Raw genomic sequence first — 10,543 nt, 5'->3', positions numbered from 1 at the left:
GCAGTTCGAAGTTCCCTTGAAAGGGAACCGTGTGCGTCATCTCTTCGGACTTCAATCTTAGAAACAGCAGGACATTTATTCATCTTTGTGCTATCTGTCATTAGTGGTTGGTCTGTTTGCTACGACGAGATCTGATATTTTTTAGCAGATTGTAGAGAGAATCGTTTGTCCAGCTCAAGTTCAGAGAGGAGTGTTTGTTTGGGCTGGTCACCGGATTCATCACGGCCTGCAGAGGACTGGATTCATGAGCAAGAGACTCTTCAGGACCTGGGACTACTGTCGAGATTTACACACGAACACACGAGGATTTGTGAGTAACTTCTGACTGAGGTCTGTTGATGTTGAATCTTTTGGAGAAAAGTGCACCAACGATTCGAGGCCTTCATGTGTAGCGTTACTGTTTCAGAGACTGAGTTTGCGTTTTCACTTACATTATCACAGTACTGAGTGTTTAATATCTGTTTTGACTTGTTTAAAACGAAAGGAGGTAGACAATTAACATTTGTAACAAGTGAACTGATTATTAATGATTCTGTTTGTGAGAAACAAGTTCAGTTGAGAGTCATTTGAGTACAAACGAGTAAGATTAATAGTGTTTCATACGAGTTTATTTGAAGAGAATTTTTGACTTACTAGTCAGTTTAAGAGTCATTTCTGTTTCCCAGTGAGAGTAAATTGTTTTGGAGTAAGATTGATTCATTGTATTTGAGGTAACTGACATTTCATTAATTGATTCAGTTATATTTGGTTATTTTATTTTATTTTAACACTCTGAGTACATAAATTCATGGGTTATAATTTTAAATATTTAAGAATTAAATTAAATTCTAAGAGAATATTTTAAACACTTTATTGTTTGTTTTGGACACTTAAACTCCTCCTTGTCAGTAAACTATTACAGCGGGGTCTGAGATGATTCATTTAAAGTGAAGTACAACAATAAGCAGTGTCAGATATTTTTAAATTTGTTTAAATGACATTAGGAGATAAAACACAGAGTCTGTAAATCGTCAGATTACACTTTTACTTTCATTTTAACACAGTGCTTGTCTGAATGTGTTTTGCTGTTTGTGAATAATCTGATTCTGTGTAAATAATGTCAGGATGAAATAGTTTTTCATGTGTGCAGGTCACTGCTGTGGACTGACTGTTGAGACAGAGGTGGATTTGAGAAAATTAACTGAGATGATTCATAACTGACTCTGTGGATCAACATCTGGATCTGCTTTTAGATGAAACCATGGCTTCCAGAATGAATCTCTCTGAAGAACATGACACACAGATAAAGACAGTCAAGAGGTGAGAAAACCTGAAATGTTTTCTGAACATTTTTAATGTTCAGAAATAATAAATGCACACTACAATAGTGTTTTCATTTATAGTCAGATTCAGGGGCGTGAATCAGATTTATCTGAACACATGGATGTGTCTGTGAGGAAAAACCCAGCGATGGATCTTTCAGATCTCTGCAGAGAGGAAGACTCTTCTGTTGAGTCCAGGTGAGATATTATGAGTGTCATATTTACTGTAGGTGTGGTGTGTTATGGATATTGTCACCAGGTGTCTCTGTTGCTGCTGGATGTTTCTGTGTCTTTATCTATATGTATTGGTTCATTTTATTCTATAATATGTGACCCTGGAGCACAAAACAGTCTTAAGTCGCTGGGGTATATTTTTAATGTATGGGTCAGAATTATTGATTTTTCTTTTATGCCAAAAAACATTAGGATATTAAGTAAAGATCATGTTCAATGAAGATTTTGTAAATTTCCTACTGTAAATATATTAAAACTTAATTTCTGACTAAGAGTATGTATTGTTAAAAACTTCATTTGGACAACTTTGAAGGTGATTTTCTCAATATTTTGATTTTTTTTTTTCTTTTTTTGCACCCTCAGATTCCAGATTTTCAAATAGTTGTATCTCGGCCAAATATTGTCCTATCCTTCCGGATTTTCAAATAGTTGTATCTCGGCCAAATCAGCTTTCAGACGAAAAAATTGACACTTATGACTGGGTTTGTGTTCCAGAGTCACATATATGAATGAATAGAGCACATGGGGCAGATTCCTTTTATTCATAGAAATATAATACTTTAATCTTTTAACTCTCAAGTCACAACAGACTCCTCAAAGTGAAAGATGAATATTAAAGGGAGGTTAAAACAGTGAGGTGTTTCTGTCAAAGCAGAGTGAGATTTACAGAAACAGTTTGTATTCTGTTATATTTCAGTCTGTGGCAGAATGAATCTCCTGAACCCAGCTGTGTGTCCATGAATAGTGACGCGTCAATGGGTCTTCCACTTCACTTCAGTTCAGGAGAATCATCTGCTGATCTGAGGTGTTGTTTAATTTACAGTATAAGAAATATATATGATATTTATGATATTCATTAATTTACTGATGTGTTTTAAATACATTACTACGTTAACAAAAATATTTAATATTTGTTTAACAACAGTCAAAAACATAAAGGACCGGAATCACATACAGCAAAGAAGAACTTAGACTCCATTTTTAAGGTTGGTTTTGTGTGTTATGTGTGTGTGTGTGTGTGTGTGTGTGTGAGTGAGTGAGTGTGTGTGTGTGTGTGTGTGTGTGTGTGTGTGTGTTTGAGTGTGTGTGTGTGTGTGTGTGTGTGTGTGTCCATCCCAACACAATAATCCTCTGGGTAAAAGTATTAAAAAACTGAGAAATCTGTGAAATCCTCTCTGTAATAGTCATGTTTACTTTCCTACACACACGTAAGATAAGTTGTAGGTCACTATAAAGCAGATCAATGTCCACTAAAGTAGAGAAGATGAATCCATATGTAACCTGACTGCTGCACAAAGATGAACATCAATCTAACAAACAGCCAATCCAGTCAAACTCTCTCTTTTAACCTCAGTATCTGTAGACGCTGATGTTTGAGCATACAGTGGAAGTTATTAGCAGGTCTGATATAATTCAGTGATGTTTATTAGTATTCATGCTTTAACTCTTGTGTATTGATCCTTTGGTTCACCTTCTCTGTGACTGAATACAGGTTTATTGTTTGAATATTTACTATGATTTTAGGAGCTTGAGCACAAAATCATTTCTGAGTTAAAAAACTTTAAGAGACTACTGAGTCCAGATTACCCAGAATGCTCTGAAAGAGACCGTTATGATGATGAGGGTCATAGTAGAGTCAGAGAGGGGCTTCTGAAGATCACACTGCTCATCCTGAGGAAGATGAACCAGACAGACCTCGCTAACACACTACAGACCAGTAAGAGCTCTGGATCAGCAGATTATAGCCTGTGTTTTTATTATTAACCTTCTGTCTTCAGTCACTAATGTTCCTGAATGTCACGACACAATCTAATATCTAACATATCAAACCTAAAAATACATTTCTAACATATTGCTCTGCCAATAACACAATTGTTATTGCTCAGAACTGATGCCTGTGTATCAGCAAAAAACTCAGATCCAGACTACAGGATAAATATCAGAGAATCAGTGAAGGACTGTCCAATCATGGAGACTCAACACGTCTGAATGAGATCTACACAGAGCTCTACATCACAGAGGGAGGCAGTGGAGAGGTCAATAATGAACATGAGGTGAGACAGATTGAGACAGTGTCCAGGAGACCAGAGACACAGGAGACACCAATCAACTGCAATGACATATTTAAACCCTCACCTGGACAAGACAAACCCATCAGAACTGTGCTGACCAAAGGAGTCGCTGGAATTGGAAAAACAGTCTCTGTGCAGAAGTTCATTCTGGACTGGACTGAAGGAAAAGCCAATCAGGACGTTCATTTCATATTTCCACTTCCTTTCAGGGGAGCTGAACTTGATACAGAAACATCTCAGTCTTGTGGATCTTCTAAACCACCTTCACACAGAAACCAAAGAATTTAATTCAGCGGATTATGGGGACTACAAAGTCATGTTCACATTTGATGGTCTGGATGAGTGTCGGCTGCGTCTAGATTTCCAAAACAATCGGAGCTTGTCTAATGTGACAGAATCAGCTTCAGTGGATGTGCTGCTGACCAACCTCATCAAGGGGAACCTACTTCCTTCTGCTCTCCTCTGGATCACCTCTCGACCAGCAGCAGCCAATCAGATCCCTCCTGAGTGTGTCCACCAGCTCACAGAGGTACGAGGATTCAACGACCCTCAGAAGGAGGAATATTTCAGGAAGAGAATAAATGATCCGAGTCTGGCTGATAGAATCGTCACACACATCCGATCATCAAGAAGTCTGTTCATCATGTGTCACATCCCAGTCTTCTGCTGGATTTCAGCCGCTGTTCTGGAGAGGATGATGGGTAAAGCAGAGAGTGCAGAGATCCCCAAGACTCTCACACAGATGTTCACACACTTCCTGATCTTTCAGACCAAACTGAAGACACAGAAGTATGAAGGGAAATATGAAATCGATCCTGATCAGGCTAGAAAGACTATTCTGTCTTTAGGAAAACTGGCTTATGAACAGCTGGAAAAAGGAAACCTGGTCTTCTATGAGGAGGACCTAAAAGAGAGCTGCATTGATGTCAGAGAAGTGTCCGTGTACTCAGGAGTTTGTACCCAGATCTTCAGAGAGGAGTTTGGACTGCAGCTGGGGAAGGTGTTCAGCTTTGTTCATCTGAGTATTCAGGAGTTTCTTGCTGCTTTATTCAAGCTGCTGTCCTTTTTCTGAAGAAAACACAGGACTGATGAATGAGTTCAGGTCACCAATGAGCAGTTTACTGAAGAGAGAAGTGGACAAGGCCTTACAGAGTGAGAACGGACGCTGGGATCTTTTCCTCCAGTTCCTTCTCGGTCTCTCACTAGAGTCTAATCAGACTCTCTTACAAGGCCTCCTGAGAAAGACAGTAAGCAGCTCTGATATCAATCAGGAAACAGCTGCATACATCAAACAGAAGATCAGGGAGAATCCCTCTCCAGAGAAATCCATCAATCTGTTCCACTGTCTGAATGAACTGAATGATCGTTCACTAGAGCAGGAAGTACAAACTTACCTGAACAGAAGAGATTACCGTTGTCTCTCTGGAGTCTCTCTGTCTGCTGCTCAGGGTGGTCGGCTCTGGTGTTTGTGCTGTTGAACTCAGAAGAAGAGCTGGATGAGTTTATACTGAGGGAATATGATCCATCAGAAGAATGTCTTCTGAGGCTGCTGCCAGTGATCAAAACATCTAGAAAGATTCAGTGAGTATTTTACAGTGTCTTTGTTTTTTTTTTGACTTTATTTATACAGTAGGCCTGTGTTTTCTCTACACTGTTTCTGTATATTTTGAGGTCTTTCTTATTTGACACTCAGCTAACATCACAGATGGCTCTACTAATGATCTGATGAGTTGAATCAAGTGTGTTTGATAAGAGAGATTCATCCAAACTGTGCAAAGTTGAGGTGTCTTCAGAAACAGGGTTGTGACTCTGATTTTACAAATATCTATCCTACCCTACATGTAGAGATCAAATATTAACCATTTTCTATCCTGAAAAATAAAATGGAAAAATCAAGGCAAATTCTTTATGTGTGTGTGTGTGTGTGTATATATGTATGTATATATATATATATATATATATATATATATATATAAAATGAAAAAGGTGCTGCTTTCTCATTTTCTATCCATCTATTTCTATTCTTTTTTTCTTTATATATAGAATTCAATTTTTTTCTGTTTTCAGTTTTAAATCAGGAAAACAAATGATCACAATGTACTCGGTCTGTACAGCTCCACTATAAGCAGACTGAATACAAATAAAATACAAAATCTTCTTCAGTATTTAAGGTTAAGATAGTTTGGGAATATTTGGGTCCTGTTTGTTGAGTGAAATCTGAAGTAATTTCAGTTTGAGTCTGAAGTCTATTCAAATTGGACTTGACTCTGAGTCACATATTATAGATATCAATTATTAAACCAGACACAGATAGCATTACATCTGTGTTTTCCAGCAGTTATATTGGACACATGATTCAAGCTGTAATAACTCATTTTTAATCTTCTGTATATTCTCTGCAGTCTCTCCAGCTGTTATATTACACAGAAAGGCTGGTCTGCTCTGATTTCAGCTCTGAGATCAAACCCCTCACACCTGACAGAACTGAATCTGAGGCCATACTACACCAGGAGACTCAGGAGTGAAGCTGCTCTACTGGAGGATCCACACTGTAAACTGAAGACACTAGAGTGAGTCTCATCACATCTCAGTAACTGTAAAATTTGGAGTAAAAAGTAAAAACTCAGATGTGTTTTTCTATAGAAGTGGTTTTGTTTGCTGCCCTCTTACCCTCAGTTCCAGACCCTTTAAACTCTCAAGCATCCTTCCAGACAAATTTGGGCAATAAAATCTCAAGAATGTTTAAAAAACAAAAAAAACAACAACAACAACAACCCTTAATTTGTGCTTCGTGGACAAAAAATGGGCACCTATAGGAAATGAATGGGAAACGCACACAAACCACTGAATGAGCACGCACACAGACACTCAGTGAGGTTTTTTTTTTTTAATTTTTGTCAAATAAAAACATTCACTCACACAAAGAACTGAATGAGCCAATGACTGAGATTTTTTGTGCCACTCAGCACACACACACTTTAGGGTCAAAAATCAAAACAAAACAAAACAGAAACATTAAAATAACACAGAATAAATATATAACTCATTGTTACGACCGCTAGCGGGTCAGCTGTAACAGGAAAAGGAAGAGAGTCTCAGAACCAGAGAGATGTTGAATAAGAATTTATTAACAAGTTGGGGTTTAGCGTCAGGGGCAGACAAGGCCAAGATAACAAAAAATAATTCTCTTTTTTTTAAATTCCTCTACACTTCCTAAATCAAAATTAAAGAAAACATAAAAAAAGAAAATAGTTTCAATTTACCTGACTCTCTAAACCCAAACAAAGTGAAAAGTGACTTCGAAATAAAAATGGCGTCTAACCCCTTACATCCCTCAACTTAACAAAAATGATTTACAAAATACTTACAAGAGATATATACAAGTTAACAACCAACAATTTACAATCGGTATCCAAAATCATAGTCAATCAGGCTTGGGTCGAGTTGACAAGGAATATAACAGAATGGAGCCAAAAAAAAAAAAAAACACTATAACAGAATTAACACAGAACACAATAACACTCACAATCTTAAACACCAAAACACTATCTCCCTGGTAAGACACTCAAAGACTTAAACAAACAACGACAGCAAGGCACAAAGGCAAACTACAGAGTCATACGCAATGGCACAATCACGGCCCCCATTAGCCGCATACCACTGTCGGGCCAGTGCAAGCCAGGGCTTAAAGGAGGCCGGGCGGGGCTAATAGCCTCAGGCCAGTAGCACAAGGCCAGAATAGCGCAGCGTCTCCACAGTCAGGCCTGAAGCTCCGCTGCACGTCACTAAAACCCGCCCTTTACACGCCTCTCTGGAACAACGTCATGCAACCCCATCGTTTCACCAACAGAGAGAAGTTATCAGAAAACGAATAAGAAATAAATCCCTGGAACTAGCACAATCACAAAACGAACACGATAACAGCGGCCTTTTGTTTGCATGCTTTGTTAAATATAATATTCAAATTCAAAAAAGCATCGATGTTTTACTATGAGTGATACATTGAGCAAAATGAATTAAATTTATCAGGACTCAAATTAATCACACAGAAATAAATGTCTTTCTATTTTATTTATTTATTTTTAACGCTTATGAAAATAGCCTGCTTAATCAGTCGAGACTACTTCTATTTATTTGTAGCCACAGTAGCCTATATACGTCACATTTAGAATGAATGATAATTTTTTCTATTTTTTATAAAAGCTCCCAAACAAAAATCATTATTTAACTTTTTATGACATGCTATGCAGAGCTAAACTCTCGAGACGAGACTTATGACAGATAAAATATGTTACTAAATAAATACACAATTGTGATAGAGAATAAGAAGCTGACGTCTGATTTCTTCAAGTGGTTGCATTTACCATGTTTAGTATGGTAACGTTAATGTTTAGCGTGCATAGTCTTTTACATCGCTTATAAATATTTTATGATAATTATAATCCACATCGGATTGCGTTATTTCAAACACTCGCTGCTGACTGAAAGTAAGTTTTGAGCTCAGCTTATTTTTAAAAGTTTTTAATGTTGATGTTATAGCTGTTATCTTTCTGAAATGAACGGCGCTGATGCTCTCCAGACGCGGAGAAACTCCGCCTTCGTTCATAACCACTCCTCTAGCCCCAGCTGTCCCGCTTTGGCCCAAGGTTTTCGTCGGGCCAAAAAACCCCGACGAGGCACGATCAAGCCCGGAAGTGACAGTGGAAAACGCTACTGGCCCTGGCACACACACTAGCACGCCCGCTTTAAGCCCGACAGTGGAAACGCGGCCAATGAGTGTTTTGGGGAAGTCCTTATATCTGGGTCAGGTGAAGAGAAGAACCCATCACAGCCTCCAGCAGATTATCTCCAGGACCCGCCCATCTGAAACACAAACATACACAGAGAGAACACAAGAGGGCAGAATGGAAACAACGAGCAAATGACTTGGGCTCATAACACTTATGCATGTTCAAATTCCCCGCTGACGTAACGTCAACAGTTTAATTAAAAGCTACACATTTAGCCCTATGTGACGTCTATTTTATATGTTTATATCAACAGTATACATTTTTATAGTGTTTGGATTAACTAGCCGAGTAGACAGATATGAATGTTTATTCATAACCATTCTGAAAATAAGTAAATATTGTTAGCTGATGCTAACTGTCTAGCTAACCAAGCTTGCTGGTGCTAAGTTGAGGTATTTTTAGATATAAAGTCCAAGTAAGGATAATTGACGATGGGCCATTGAATTATTAGAAAAATAATGCACACTCCCCGAGGTGGTGATGCGGACACGACGCAAAAGCGGAGTGTGCATTATCGTTCTAATAATTCAACGGGCCCGGAGTCAATATTCCGCTTATACTACGGTACCACACCTCAAGACATCGATCCGATGATTTATTTAAAGGTATTCGTCCGGTTTTTGTACTTAAATCGCTATTGTGAGTCAGGGCCGGCGCTCACTCTGACTATCACCCGCCCCCCCCCCCTCACCCAAGATGAGGGTGAAAATAGATTTTAATTGAAATTAATGAAATATAATGGTTTATTTAAAAAAATATCATTGCCAAATGCATAGGCTTTCAAAGCATTATGATGCTACTATAGCTACAAGTTAGGTAACAGTCCCCATTTCACAAAGTCGCATTTTCTACTCTGACACAAATTCATGCTGGCAAGCGGTTGCAACTTTACCCCAGCAAGCAATTTTCAGTTTAAAAGACGTCTGTTAACCGTCTAAAAAACAGCCCAGACGTCTAGGGCTAAAACAAGGCTGAATTTGGGCTTGTCAGTGAAAAGTTAATAGACGGTCTAACACAATAGCCAAAGAATAGCCTAGTCATCAAAACCAGGACCGCCTATTAAACCGACTACATGTATAGGTGTAATAGACGCGGTGTTTGTCGAGGCTTCAAAACAAGGCTGAATTTGGGCTGTCAGTGAAAATTCAGTAGATGTCTAACCATAATCCATCAAATCGACAGATTATGAATGCTACATAATAGAATAACAAAACAATACCTAAATATTTTTGTCAACCTAAATATTAAACATGTTCTTCTCATAAATAGCAATTTAAAAAAACAAATTAAATATAAAGCTTTGATTAATTAAAAGCAAAAATTTTAAAATGAATGAAAACTTGTGAACACAATATTTAAAACAATATTCAATACAAATGAAAAACATAAGATAATATATTTCGTGACAATACACAACTCTCAATTAAACAATGGTAATGTAATAAAAAAGTACGATTCTTAACTGTAATAATAAAAAAAAAATTGTAATGAAGGACAACCCATACTTCGTATGCAAACTTTATGACATGGGAAAAAAAAGACTATAAATATTGAAAATAAAATATAAATTAAACTATTAACTCTAAATACAGATCACGAGACAAAACTATCAAGAGTGAAGTGATTCCAACTGTTATTTTCTATCTATAACCCCCCCCCACCCTCGCCCCGGTGCTTGTTTACCAATTGCTGCCCGATGGCATTCCTCAAGTCTAATCTAGTTTTCGTTGGGAAGTTGGTCATCACGGCATCGTGCCAAGAAGAAAGAAAATAAGCACGAATAAAAGGCTTTTTGGACATAATCATGTTTTATTTAATTACATCAATTGCGACGGAGTGTCTTTATATTTTTCTTTGATGATAGGGCTTGGTAATATAGGCGGACATTATATAGTCTCAGATCTACTGATTTGGAAAATATATTATATTCATACAGCTGAGGTCATAAAGGAAGAAATTAAATAGTAAGGCTAAAGGACGACATAAGCTCTCTGAACAAGTTTACTGCAACACACACACATATCTGTAATGAAAGAGAACAGAGTGGTCTTCTGCAGTGTACCACCCCCCTTCAACGTTTAAAGTAGACATAAGACAGTTTTGCAAAACCCTAAAACATAAAAAAGGTTAACAATTGGTAAAAATA

At 37.6% G+C, this 10,543-nt stretch overlaps 1 pseudogene; it reads left to right on the top strand.

The window, feature by feature from the left end:
• The window catches only part of LOC109052197, a 15,721-nt pseudogene continuing 5,178 nt past the window's right edge, over positions 1 to 10,543 (top strand).

This window comes from Cyprinus carpio, unplaced genomic scaffold, assembly GCF_018340385.1.
Source record: "Cyprinus carpio isolate SPL01 unplaced genomic scaffold, ASM1834038v1 S000006811, whole genome shotgun sequence".
NCBI classification, from domain to species: domain Eukaryota; kingdom Metazoa; phylum Chordata; class Actinopteri; order Cypriniformes; family Cyprinidae; genus Cyprinus; species Cyprinus carpio.
Note: the sequence above shows the minus strand (reverse complement) of the source record. Positions and strands in the feature narration are given on the sequence as shown.